The sequence below is a fragment of the Haliotis rufescens genome, unplaced genomic scaffold, assembly GCF_023055435.1.
Source record: "Haliotis rufescens isolate VD_foot unplaced genomic scaffold, xgHalRufe1.0.p SCAF_67, whole genome shotgun sequence".
Lineage (NCBI taxonomy): Eukaryota > Metazoa > Mollusca > Gastropoda > Lepetellida > Haliotidae > Haliotis > Haliotis rufescens.
In genome coordinates, this window is record NW_025964358.1 from 263143 (window position 1) to 277647 (window position 14505).

General features: G+C 40.6%; 2 long non-coding RNA genes across 4 annotated transcripts in view; one reads left to right on the top strand and one right to left on the bottom strand.

Annotated features, from left to right (window-relative positions):
- The window catches only part of LOC124110691, a 317539-nt gene that overhangs the window by 245468 nt on the left and 57566 nt on the right, over positions 1 to 14505 (top strand). The window lies entirely within an intron of this gene.
- The window catches only part of LOC124110687, a 28088-nt gene that overhangs the window by 9384 nt on the left and 4199 nt on the right, over positions 1 to 14505 (bottom strand). For all 3 annotated transcript variants that reach the window (XR_007218903.1, XR_007218902.1, XR_007218904.1), the window contains 3 exons: positions 2433 to 2522; positions 1589 to 2164; positions 818 to 921 (listed from right to left, as the gene is read on the bottom strand). This is a non-coding gene — a long non-coding RNA (uncharacterized LOC124110687). The remainder of the gene's footprint in view (positions 1 to 817; positions 922 to 1588; positions 2165 to 2432; positions 2523 to 14505) is intronic.

The window sequence follows — 14505 nt, forward strand, 5'->3', positions numbered from 1 at the left end:
AATCTGCAGGGTTGCTTCTTGTGTTTATCAGTGCTGCATGTCGGGGAGATGGGCTTTCCGTGAGCATGCCAAGACTTTGCTAATGTGTGGCGGTGACCTTGTCATGGATAGAGATAAGAACAGCCGTGGGGCTTTAACTGAACAGAGAGAGTTTAATGTACTGACGGCACCTGTCGAAGGACCTAAACTGTACAAGGAGGTAGTAGTCCATCTTCCACTGCCAATACGGGTGGTGAGGTGGGAAGGGGACGTCCATCTTCCACTGCCAATACGGGTGGTGAGGTGAGAAGGGGACGCCCATCTTCCACTGCCAATACGGGTGGTGAGGTGAGAAGGGGACGTCCATCTTCCACTGCCAATACGGGTGGTGAGGTGGGAAGGGGACGTCCATCTTCCACTGCCAATACGGGTGGTGAGGTGAGAAGGGGACGTCCATCTTCCACTGCCAATACGGGTGGTGAGGTGGGAAGGGGACGTCCATCTTCCAATGCCAATACGGGTGGAGAAGTAAGAAAAACTTCAAACTTAGTCACAATGAAAGTAACTTTCAAAATTTGCGAAAATGCATTGCGCCGGTCATTACCTCGGGATACAACCTCGTGATACAACCTCGTGATACAACCTCGGGATACAACTTCGGGATACAACCTCGGGATACAACCTTGTGATACAACTTCGGGATACAACCTCGGGATACAACCTTGTGATACAACTTCGGGATACAACCTTGTGATACAACCTCGTGATACAACCTCGTGATACAACCTCGAGATACAACCTCGGGATACAACCTCGGGATACAACTTCGGAATACAACCTTTGCTCGTAACTTCCATGGTAGAGCCCACAGTGCTGTCCATCGTGTCAACTGCAAAAGTCCGGCTAAGTCAATATGGAAACTTCGACTAGGGCTTGGGTGTGCTGTCAGGGTGAAAGGAAACATAGATGGTGAGATTACCAAAAGCCATAATTAAGAACCTAAAGCTAAGACATACAAGAAATCCCAGTAAGTAACGACTGCCATGCAAAGAAAAAGCTGGAATTATTCAAACTCCATCATTGTAAAAACAATTCGCAAGACGTACTCAGGCCACGAAAGGCTCAGGCCACAAAAGGCTCAGGCCACAAAAGGCTCAGGCCAAGACATACTCAGGCCACGAAAGGCTCAGGCCCAACTGATTCTGATTTAGTGTCGTAGAACCTTTAACCAGACACAGCACAAACACCCTTAACTCTTTCAACATAAGCCAACCAGAGTTATTTCCCTTGGTACATCAAGTTCCCACAGCCATTGAACGCCTGCACACCAAGTTCCCAGAGACTTGTTGAAGAGAAGTATTCCTGTTTCTTTAAACTGTTCTGGTATATTTATGTTTGTGGCAATACCAACAAGCTACCTATCACTGCAATGCCCAGATTGTGTAGTACTTGAAAATTCATGAAAAAATGTTTTAATTTCTACCATTCTTTAATTAAAGGAAATCACAGGTGAACAATCAGTGAAAAACAGACAACGTAACAGATTAGGAAGCCATAAATAGATTGTAACAGAAAATGTGATAACAGTGAATAAATAGTGTCTTCTGACCTTCGGGCAGCAGGAAGAAAGTCATCTTCCCGAGGCAAGGGAGTTATCTGACTATAAAAGTCCAGTTTCCACCCTTGCATAAATAGGCTCGAAGTCTGGAGTTACATTGTGGCTGGACTAATGAGTCTTTGCATAGTCCAATGAAAATCGCATAAGAAACTAGACATCCGGTTCATAAACAACATGGATTCCATCGTGCAGCTTTCGTTCGACTGCAGGATTTCAAGAGCATGTGTACTGTCAACTGGGCGTAAGACCCATTTTATTACAATATAGATCTTGATTATAGATCAGATCATCTTGACTATGTGCCGCCATATCGTTTGAAGCAAATGGAAGTGATACGAGAGGGAGGTGGAAACTGACTGGTCAGTTGGAGGGACGTAGAAGGGCCATAACACGTAACTGCCACTGGTGGCGCTAGGATCGAGCCATGAAATTCCAGCGTAGTTCGGTAAGGGTGGAAACAGGACTTTTATAGTCAGTTAATTCCCTTGCCTCAGGAAGATGGAGGAAAGTAGGTGACCCAGGCGTTGCACAGGTGAGAACTGATATGGAGATGTGGAGGTGCTTCACCTGAAACATTAAATAAAACATTTGTCAAATAATACAGGTTTGATTTTGGTAACATGACTGCAATTTAACCTTGTTGTGTTATATTTTTCAGTGGAACAACAGAACAGGTGTGTAATGGCTGCTGCTGCTGCCTACTTGAGGTATACTCGTTAGGCCAGGTAAACTGGTTAGCCAAGGTAGGTAAATGTGAGAAATAACACAAAAGGTTAAAACAAATTAGAATGTTATCATGTAGCATACAAAGACAATAGGATCTAATTATATTTACATCAATAGACAGCATAGGTTACTGAAGTTGCTTGATTGGCAGGTGCGTTGAAAGTGGATTATCTCCCTTGGATGTGGCAGTGTTCTTCATCTGAAAATATAACAAAGGATTTTAACAGTTTTTCTTGTTGAATAGTTGAAATATGAATGCTTTTGAGTTATATGAATGTTATATTTGATCCTAGAAAAATAAAAGTTCATATTTTGCAGCAGCAACACCCCAAAAATATCATCTCGTTAACTTTGGTTAACGAGACAGGTGAAAAAAAAGAGAGGAAAAAATACAAAAGGCTGAAATAAATCACTTAACTATCCAATATCATACACAGACAGCGAACTAATATGTTTTCAAACACCAGATGGCACAGGTGACAGTAGGTGGTGGACTGACAGGTGTTGAAAGTGTGGATTATCTCCCTTTGACTATTCTTCACCTAACATGAAAATTGAAAAAATAATAATAATACTTTGATGACTTGTTTGGTTCTACGATTTTGTATTTGAGATCAGGCTGAGTAGAACTGTTTGGATTGTTTGTTTGTTTGTTGATGCTACAAACAGCAATATTCCAGCTCTATGACAGTGATCTGTAAATCATCGACCAGACGGTCCAGTGATTGACATCAAGAGTATTGATCCAAGCATTTAGAATACGATGACATGCATCAACCAACACACATACATATATTTATTTTGTTTGTTTGGTGTTTAACGCTGCACTCAGCAATATTCCAGCTATATGACGGCGGTCTGTAAATAATCGAGTCTGGACCAGACAATCCAGGTTCACTCACAAATTCCTTGCGGTCACGCCCACAATCTTAGTCCTTGTTCCAAACTCATACAGAAAATCCCGGAGGAAAATATTCCATGAAGCCTTCGAAACCATCGTCGTCATCGTCGCGAAACAGTTTGCAAAAAATTTCCCGTTCGCCCTCAGGATTTAGTTCAAGCAAATCAAAACCCACCACGAATTCAATAAAATCATTGTCTGACATCTCATCGCTATATGAATCATGACTTGCAGCCATTACACACGTATGTTCAAAGTCAAATCACAACACAAAGTTTACGTTCAGAAAATTCAGCTATCTAAAGAAACTTTCTAAATAAACATCCTGTAATACATCAACTCTTGTTTCCGGTAGTCACATGACTTGTAAACGCGAGTAAATGATGTATAATTATTTTTTGTTGTTTACTTGTATACACACTGGCCGGTAGACCAGCCTATGGTGTCTGAAGAGTCATGACATCTTGGCTGGTCTACTGGCCTACAGTGTTGAAAGAGTTAAGACACCCTGTAATCTAAATCTACTCATGCTATGATGTATCTGACCACTAAACAACAGAACTGCCTCCGTGGTCTGGTGGATAGAGCGTCTGCCCGAAGGGCGAAACTATATGACTTTAACTATAAACACCACAAACCACCCTTAAGACACCCTGTAATCTAAATCTACTCATGCTATGATGTATCTGACCACTAAACAACAGAACCGCCTCCGTGGGCTGGTGGATAGAGCGTCTGCCTGAAGGGCGGAACTATATGACTTTAACTATAAACACTACAAACCACCCTTAAGACACCCTGTAATCTAAGTCTACTCATGCTATGATGTATCTGACCACTAAACAACAGAACCGCCTCCGTGGTTTGGTGGATAGAGCGTCTGCCCGAAGGGCAAAAGGCCGGGGATTTGATATGTAACTGTGTCATAACAAGGACATTAAAGAATGGTACTTGTTGTTACCCTGCCTGGTGCTAGGCAATAAGGGGCTAAAACAAGGACTGGTCCTCTTGGAGTCAGTATACTGTGTCTGAGTTGTGTATTCATGTTAAAGTGTGAAATGGTATCTCAGTGGGATACCACAATAAAATTGGCATAAGTTCCGTCTAGTACAAGTAGCCACACACAAACATCCATGAATGTTGCTATATAAGTGCAATAATCTTGCACCCCCTTTCACCTCACATCACTAAAAAACAGTCTATTTGACTACTTGATCCATGTCCAGAGACTGACTTTAACAAGAAACACCACAAACCACCCTTAAGACAACCTGTAATCTATATCTACCTCTGCTATGATATGTCTGATCACAGAACAGAGTCTATTTGACCACTTGATCCATGTCCAGAGAATGACTTTAACTATAAACACCACAAAGCCACCCTTAAGGCACCCTGTAATCTATATCTACCCATGACATGATGTATCTGATGACAGAACAGAGTCTATTTGACCACTTGATCCATGTCCAGAGAATGACTTTAACTATAAACACCACAAAGCCACCCTTAAGGCACCCTGTAATCTATATCTACCCATGACATGATGTATCTGATCACAGAACAGTGAGTGAGTGAGTGAGTGAGTGAGTGAGTGAGTGAGTGAGTGAGTGAGCGAGCTCTGATACTCTAGTCGCTGTTGCCATGGCAAGCAAACTAGGTAGTCTTGGACGCCTGCAGAAGAGTTGCTTTATATACACAGACTCATAGAGTGCCTCCATTGGGCACACAGGACCACAGCCAGATTCCACTTGGAAAATGTGCCGGGCATTTTAATATTCTCCAGTTGAAATTATTTCATGAGGCCAATGTGCAGCTGATCCTGGCTGTTCCCAACTCAGACGTCTGACTTTGACAATCTGTGATCCAACAAATAAAAAATAATGGTCAGGGTCAAGACAAAAACTTCAAATATCCTCCTCAGGACAACAGACCAAAGGGAGCTTACTCTTCCACCAAATGTTGCAAATTACCTCCCCCTTGTCTACAGTTGAGAAACTGTTGTTTGTTTGTCACAGTCGCAGATATTCCAGCTACATGACATCTCCATCTTTATGAATAATTGGAGCAAACCCCTCAGCTCAAACAAGGCAAACCTGCGAAGACTTTGAGGCAGCATTCTTCGTACTCACAGACATATCAACCAGAGGAGGACTTTAACCAAAAACAAAACACAAAACACCCTGAAGACACCCTGTAATCTAAATCTACAAAGCTATGATGTATCTGGTCAGTATACAGTCTATTTGACCACTTGACCCATCTCAAGAGGAGGACTTTAACCAAAAACAACAAAAAACACCCTGAAGACACCCTGTAATCTAAATCTAACAATGCTATGATGTATCTGGTCAGTATACAGTCTATTTGACCACTTGACCCATCTCAAGAGGAGGACTTTAACCAAAAACAATACAAAACACCCTGAAAACACCCTGTAATCAAAATCTACAATTGCTATGATGTATCTGGTCAGTATTCAGTCTATTTGACCACTTGACCCATCTTAAGAGGAGGACTTTAACCAAAAACAACACAAAACACCCTTAAAACACCCTGTAATCTAAATCTAATATGCTATGATGTATCTGGTCAGTATACAGTCTATTTGACCACTTGACCCATATCAAGAGGAGGATTTTAACCAGAGACACCACAAAGCACCCTGAAGACACCCTGTTATCTAAATCTAACCATGTCATTATGGATCTGGTCAGTATACATAGTCTATGACACCACTTGACCCATATCAAGAGGTGGATCTTAACCAGAAACAACTCAAAACACCCTTAAGACACCCTGTAATCGAAATCTACCCATGCTGTGATATATCTGGTCGTCGCCATTTATTTGACCACTTGGCCCATGTCCAGACAATGCTGTGAACCTGAAGCTACATCGAACACCCTGTTACACACCCTGTAATCTAAATCTACCCATGCCCTGATGTATCTGGTCAGTTGGTTGGTTTGTTGTTTAACACCGCACTCAGCAATATTCCAGCTATATGACGGCGGTCTGTAAATAATCGAGTCAGGACAAGACAATCCAGTGATTGATATCATGAGGATCGATCCAGGCAATTGGGATCGATGACATGTATCAACCAAGTCGTCGAGCCTGACCAAGTGATCCCGTTAGTCGCCTTTTACGGCAAGCATAGGTTGCTGAAGACCTATTCTACCTCGGAATCTTCATGGGTCTGGTCAGTATACAGTCTATTTGACCACTTGACCCATTTCAAGAGGCGAAACTGTTATCTAAATCTCACCTTGCTATGATGTATCTGGTCAGTATACATAGTCTATTTGACCACTAGACCCATCTAAAGAGGAGGACTTTAGCCAGAAACAACTCAAAACACCCTTAAGGTTACACACAACCAAATGTTTTCCCATAGACTTCTATAGTAACGTTATATTTTTTCTTAAAATAACTAAGCATTCAACAGCTATTACCTGTAAACACACCACCCCCAGTTTCGCACCAAATGTCACCTACTTGAAAATAGCTGTGGTCATATTCAGCATAAGTCATCATGTTGAAAAAGACAGTACTAAATTTAGAAAAACATGGTCAGTTTCAATAACTGGATGGATGTACATTTGAAAGACATAAAAATCTTACAGAATATCCTCCATTCACAGCCTGCAGATATCTCTCGATCTGCACTGAAGGCTCCCTACGAAAACCGCACTGTCCAAACTGGTTCTGATTTGGTGTAGTAGAACCTGTAGACAAATCAGAATACAATTGCACTTGTCAAATCTGTGATTTATGTATTGTATATATATGTAGCTTCTCAGAAAAAAAATGGAAATTGGATTAAACTTCACTACTTGTTCCAATCCAGCATGTCTATATGGCACCGGAATACATAGTTTTGATGCACAGAAAGAGTTGTGAGAGTTTAATGATGTACACTTCATCAATGTTTTACAAAAGGTATTTCTGTATTAATAAAGAAGTTTCTACCTTCATGCACTGACCAGTTAATTCATATTTCATAAAAGAAGGGGGTCAAGGGTCAATTCTATAAATGACTGAGGCTGCATAGATCATATCACCCTAAAAAAAATTTTCAACTAAAAAAATGGAACAAATCTTTAAACCTCAAAACCAGTAAGAATACATATTTAAAATTGAGTAGTGGTCTGTTGTTTGCCTTCCTTTGCTGACATCATCAGAACATAGCAGAGTCTGCTACATTCATGGAATATGGTTTTGACACTCATGACCTGATGCGATTGATATTGTTTGAGATTGCTCGAACTTACACCATCCATTGTTTATATAATTAAACACTCAAATGGCTGTCAGCATTTGGTAAATCATCTATGGAGGGGCTATCACAAATGTTTGTGCTTTCATTTACTCCAAAAATCAAAAGTATAATCACCTATGATATAGGCTGGTGACATAAGTACACATGGAAAGGAATCAGAAAAAAATCTCAAAATTGGACAGAGAGCATGGAATTCAGGCCAACAATAAGCAAGGGACACATTAAGCAGCTTTAAAGTCATCACATATGTAAAGCTGGATAATGAACTTTACCAGAAAATAGGAAGTTAAGGGGTGCATTGTTGCCAGCAATCTCAAAAGCTGACCAGTGAACCATACCGCCTATTAAAGCCGAGAAATGGAAATGGACCCTCAAGTAGCAGAAAGCTCTTTGAAACCACAACATGGAAGGAAATTACACTTAGCTCTATTGATTTATTTAGTTAAGACTTTAAAATACTCACAGGACATCAAACATACTTACTGTTTAATGTTTCAAGGTGGCTAAACTTGCTAATTTCAGTTATTTGCCAGTTTCAATGAAACAAAGTTAAAATTCCATATAATTTTGAAAATTTACAGCTTATCCTGACATAAATGTAATTCTTTTTATTCACAATTAACAGTGTCATGTAATACCAGCTTAAAATAGAGTTTCTCTCTAATAATTTATGGGTTTATAGGGGAATGAAAGATACAATGCATTTTACTAAACAGGGGAGATAATTTAGTATTGTCGAACACTATCACATTCTTTACAGATGATTTCAGAACCATAATGTTACATTCCAAAAGAGCCAGTGGATATTATTTTCATCTAAGCAGGTTCTGGGACTGGCGTATAGCCCTTACTTCATGTTTGCAAACTGAAAAACTGCACAGTGGGGCATTAAGGGAGCACTGTCAGAAATGTCTAGTGCATGAGGGTGATCTTATTATGGCACTTGATAGTGAGCAACAGAGGGGCCTCAAGTGGACTTGGGTTCTTAAATGTACTTATTGTACCTACATGTCCAAGTTCCACAACTTCTACAAGGTAATAGAGCGCAGCGAGGCAAAACAAGGGTTGTCAATCACACACTGCCAACACCGGACTTCTGATCAGCTTCTCCAAATGCCAAATTCGATGTCGAAACTCCTACTTCTTCTGCATGAGTGCACATATACCTCCCCAGTCAACATCAGGCATGCTAAAAGCTGAAAAAAGTGTTCAGACAATATCAAATGGCAAACCAGTTTGGATATAACAGCCAGGAGTCAGTTCTTGAGGGGACAAAATAATTATTTGAAAGTCATATGAGTGAAAAATAAGTCTGTTTTAAGACACTTAATAGAAAAATAGCATCATTCATTCACAAAAAAGAACCTAACAGAAAGATATGTTGGTATACTACATTGTTTACTATAAATAAGGGGATTCGTGACATATTCTGCTGTCAGCAGAGTACATGAGTTGTCAGCAGTGTACATGCTTCACATTCAAGATAACGGCATCACGAAACTTGACCGGCAAGCGATTGACACAAGGCAGAAATTGTTGTGGCAGTGGTGACTTTATCCTAATTTGTTGTCAAATTTATCAGTTTCAACAAATTCAGAAGGCAGGAGGAGGGCTTGATGGACAGAGGTACCCTGGGGGGTTCGTGCTGAGTTCGACCACAATACGAAGCAAAATTCATTTCCAGGCCATCCAAATGCTCCATTCAACCCAAAATGTCCCCAACTTCACTGTCATTATTTTTAAATTTGCCTCAATGGTGTATCCATGGTGAAATATAAACAGAAAAGCATGTAAAGTATGAATTACTGAAATGTGCACTCACCCTACAGGTTACACACAACCAAATGTTTTCCCATAGACTTCTATAGTAACGTTATATTTTTTTTTAAAATAACTAAGCATTCAACAGCTATTACCTGTAAACACACCACCCCCAGTTTCGCACCAAATGTCACCTACTTGAAAATAGCTGTGGTCATATTCAGCATAAGTCATCATGTTGAAAAAGACAGTACTAAATATAGAAAAACATGGTCAGTTTTCATAACTGGATGGATGTACATTTGAAAGACATAAAAATCTTACAGAATATCCTCCATTCACAGCCTGCAGATATCTCTCGATCTGCACTCAAGGCTCCCTACGAAAACCGCACTGTCCAAACTGGTTCTGATTTGGTGTAGTAGAACCTTAAGACACCCTGTAATCTAAATCTACCCATGTTATGATGTATCTGGTCAGTATACAGTCTATTTGACCACTTGACCAATCTCAAGAGGAGGGCTTAACCAGAAACAACACAAAACACCCTGAAGACATCCTGTAATCTAAATCTACCCATGCTATGATGTATCTGGTCAGTATACAGTCTATTTAACCACTTGACCCATCTCAAGAGGTGGATCTTAACCAAAAACAATACAAATCACCCTGAAGACACCCTGTAATCTAAATCTAACAATGCTATGATGTATCTGGTCAGTATACAGTCTATTTGACCACTTGACCCATCTCAAGAGGTAGATCTTAACCAAAAACAACACAAACCACCCTTAAGACATCCTGTAATCTAAATCTACCCATGCTATGATGTATCTGGTCAGTATACAGTCTATTTGACCACTTGACCCATCTCAAGAGGTGGATCTTAACCAAAAACAATACAAATCACCCTGAAGACACCCTGTAATCTAAATCTACCCATGCTATGATGTATCTGGTCAGTATACAGTCTATTTAACCACTTGACCCATCTCAAGAGGTGGATCTTAACCAAAAACAATACAAATCACCCTGAAGACACCCTGTAATCTAAATCTAACAATGCTATGATGTATCTGGTCAGTATACAGTCTATTTGACCACTTGACCCATCTCAAGAGGTAGATCTTAACCAAAAGCAACACAAAACACCCTTAAGACATCCTGTAATCTAAATCTACCCATGCTATGATGTATCTGGTCAGTATACAGTCTATTTGACCACTTGACCCATCTCAAGAGGTGGATCTTAACCAAAAACAATACAAATCACCCTGAAGACACCCTGTAATCTAAATCTACCAATGCTATGATGTATCTGGTCAGTATACAGTCTATTTAACCACTTGACCCATCTCAAGAGGTGGATCTTAACCAAAAACAATACAAATCACCCTGAAGACACCCTGTAATCTAAATCTACCCATGCTATGATGTATCTGGTCAGTATACAGTCTATTTAACCACTTGACCCATCTCAAGAGGTGGATCTTAACCAAAAACAATACAAATCACCCTGAAGACACCCTGTAATCTAAATCTAACAATGCTATGATGTATCTGGTCAGTATACAGTCTATTTGACCACTTGACCCATCTCAAGAGGTAGATCTTAACCAAAAGCAACACAAACCACCCTTAAGACATCCTGTAATCTAAATCTACCCATGCTATGATGTATCTGGTCAGTATACAGTCTATTTGACCACTTGACCCATCTCAAGAGGTGGATCTTAACCAAAAACAATACAAATCACCCTGAAGACACCCTGTAATCTAAATCTACCAATGCTATGATGTATCTGGTCAGTATACATAGTCTATTTGACCACTTGACCCATCTCAAGAGGAGGACTTTAACCAGAAACAACAAAAACACCCTTACGACACCCTGTAATATAAATCTAACCATGTCACTATGTATCTGGTCAGTATTCAGTCTATTTGACCACTTGACCCATCTCAAGAGGCAATATTCCAATAGTCTGTAAATAATCACAACTGGACCAGACAATCCAGTGATTGATATAATGAGCAAAGACCCATGCTGTGTGGGTACAACAAGCTACACTCAGCAATATTCCAATAGTCTGCAAATAATCACATCTGGACCAGACAATCCAGTGATTGATATTACGAGTAATGACCCACGCTCTGTGGGTACGACAGGCCAAACTCAGCAATATTCCAATAGTCTGTAAATAATCACATCTGGACCAGACAATCCAGTGATTGAAATTACGAGTAACGACCCACGCTCTGTGGGTACGACAGGCTACACTAGGCAAAATTCAAATGGTCTGAAAATAATCACATCTGGACCAGACAATCCAGTGATTGAAATTACGAGTAACAACCCACGCTCTGTGGGTACGACAGGCTACACTAGGCAAAATTCGAATAGTCTGTAAATAATCACATCTGGACCAGACAATCCAGTGATTGATATTACGAGTAACGACCCACGCTCTGTGGGTACGACAGGCTACACTCAGCAATATTCCAATAGTCTGTAAATAATCACATCTGGACCAGACAATCCTGTGATTGATATTACGATTAACGACCCATGCTGTGTGGGTACGACAGGCTGTCAACCTGGCCACTAAGTTGATCTACCCTTGTTGATGGGATCAATTGTAACCCCGAATCCCCTCAGGGTGTCAGGATATAATACAGCATGTCCTGACTGCACGAACTTTCAACATCCTTGATGACTAGATTAACACAATCTATTCTCAGTGACATAAGACTCACAAATAATAAACAAATTTTTCTATAAAGAAAAGTAAATATTTAACACTTTCGATGGTGTGTGTTCTTGTAGACATATACCGAAAGTTATTTTTTTATAGCTAATTCAGGTTTGTATGGGTGTTGTCGCCACACTATTCCAATATTCCAGCTATAATTATGACAGCTTCTGTAAATAATGGAGTCTGGATCAGACAATCCAGTGGTCGACACCATGAGCATCGATGCACTTAAAGGAGATTCCAGGACATGCAACCAACCAAGTCACTGAGCCTGACTAGACGGGCTACCGGTAGTTATAACGCTGATAGAAATCCAAATGTAACTATTCATATAGCTTACACACACAATATCAAAAGACACACACATTTACACATTTGTAATTTGGACAGTTTCAAGATTTTTCCAAATGAATTGTGTCACACAGGTAATCAATGGCGCATGTCAGGGGTTTATAGAATTGATAATGATATTGACAATGTCAGCCACCGTGGACCATGCCGGATATTTTTATTACATGCCGCGTGCAGGCATGGCAAGGGGGCAGACTGTGTGAAACTGAAGTGTTGTTTGATATATGGCGGCAGTCTGTAAACAATCGAGTCTGCACAAGACAATCCAGTGATTGACATCATGAGCATCAATTTAAGCAACTGTGATACAATGACATGCATCAACCAAGTCAGCGAGCCTGACCACCCAGTCCCCTCAGTCCCCTCTTGTGACATGCATGGGCTGCTGAAGGCTTATTCTCTACCCAGATCTTCATGGGTCAAAACTGAGGTGACACGGGTGCATGACATTTACATGTCAAACAGACATGACATTCAGCTGCCCATACCCAGGCCCATCATGGCCGCTTAGAATGCAGATATTTTCTGGGGAATATTATACTAAGGCCAAACAAATGAAAACCTTGGTTCTCAGGCACCGCCGGCATCATCATAAATTCTGCCACACGCTTCGCTTTTATTTCCATTTTCAAAAAGGAAAATTTAAAGATCCTAATATTTAAAAACAATGCGATCCAATATAGCACGCAGTTACTTCCCTTTACATGCACACTGCTTTACTGTACATCTCGTGTTCTGGTCATGGGGGCAATAGGAGTTTGTCTGCTTCTTTATGTCGGGTGGAGTGTATCCGATGATCAGGGTAGTAACAGGACATCGTCATCTTTGAGCTCTTGCATGGATATAGCGCTGTGTAGATGGACTATAATTATTTAACCTGCTCGTTGCATTGAGCTCATGCATGGATATAGCCCTGTGTAGATGGACTATAATTATTTGACCTGCTCGTTGCAGTGAGCTCATTCATGGATATAGCCCTGTGTACATGGACTATAATTATTTGACCTGCTCGTTGCAGTGAGCTCATGCATGGATATAGCTGTGTGTAGATGGACTATAATTATTTAACCTGCTCGTTGCAGTGAGCTCATGCATGGATATAGCTGTGTGTAGATGGACTATAATTATTTAACCTGCTCGTTGCAGTATGTATAAATCCTTAATGGCTTTTCCCTTCTGTAAAATACATCATTTGCCTATTTAATAACCTATCATTAATGATGCACTGTACAAATCCGTCTCCATGTCTGCATGTACAGGACATGGCAGCCCAGCTGTAAGAGTAAACTGAAGAACAAACTTGTCCGTGCAGGCTGAGGTCTCTGATATCCTGTAACGGAATCCAAAGAAACCGAACGGTGATTTGAAGAAATCAGAGAATGAAATCATCCAATCTGTTATTCATGGAGCTGAAGAGATACCCATTTATTTTAGTGGGCTTACTTGATAAAATCGGCATAAGTTCAGACTAGAAGTGTGCATGCATGCACGCATGTTGCAATGTACGTGCATGCTCGTCGCAATGTAAGTGCAGTAATCTTGAACACAACGTTAGCCCCATTTCACCTCACTTCACTAAACCAGAGGCCCTAGATACAAATGTAGCATAACGATCTGAACCGTTTCCATGTTATGATCCTGTTGGCATAATTGTATTATTCTCCTTATAACAAACAAACATATACAATTTATCTGTTTAGTGTAGGGTGGGGATAATATCGGTTTGCAGCCCCGCCATTTGTATAACTGTGAACTCCCATCACCTGAGAATACTTCCAACCAAATATGGTTGATGTCTATCTCTTAGTTCCAGAGAAGAAGTCGCTTAAAGCAACATAGCCTAATTACCCCTATTTGGCCCCGCCCCTTAGCCCCATGTGGGATCAACCCAACCATTTCTACAATTTTGAATCCCCACCACCTAGGGATGCTTCGAGTCAAACCTCATTAATTTCCAATTAGTGGTTCAGAAGAAGAATTGAGTCATTTGAAAAAATTGTTGACGTAAGGACGACGGACGATGAACGGACGACAGACGCCACGGTATGGCACAAGCTCACCTTGGTACTTTCGGGCCCGGTGACCTAAAAACAGTCCATTGGACCACTTTACCCACGTCCAGAGAATG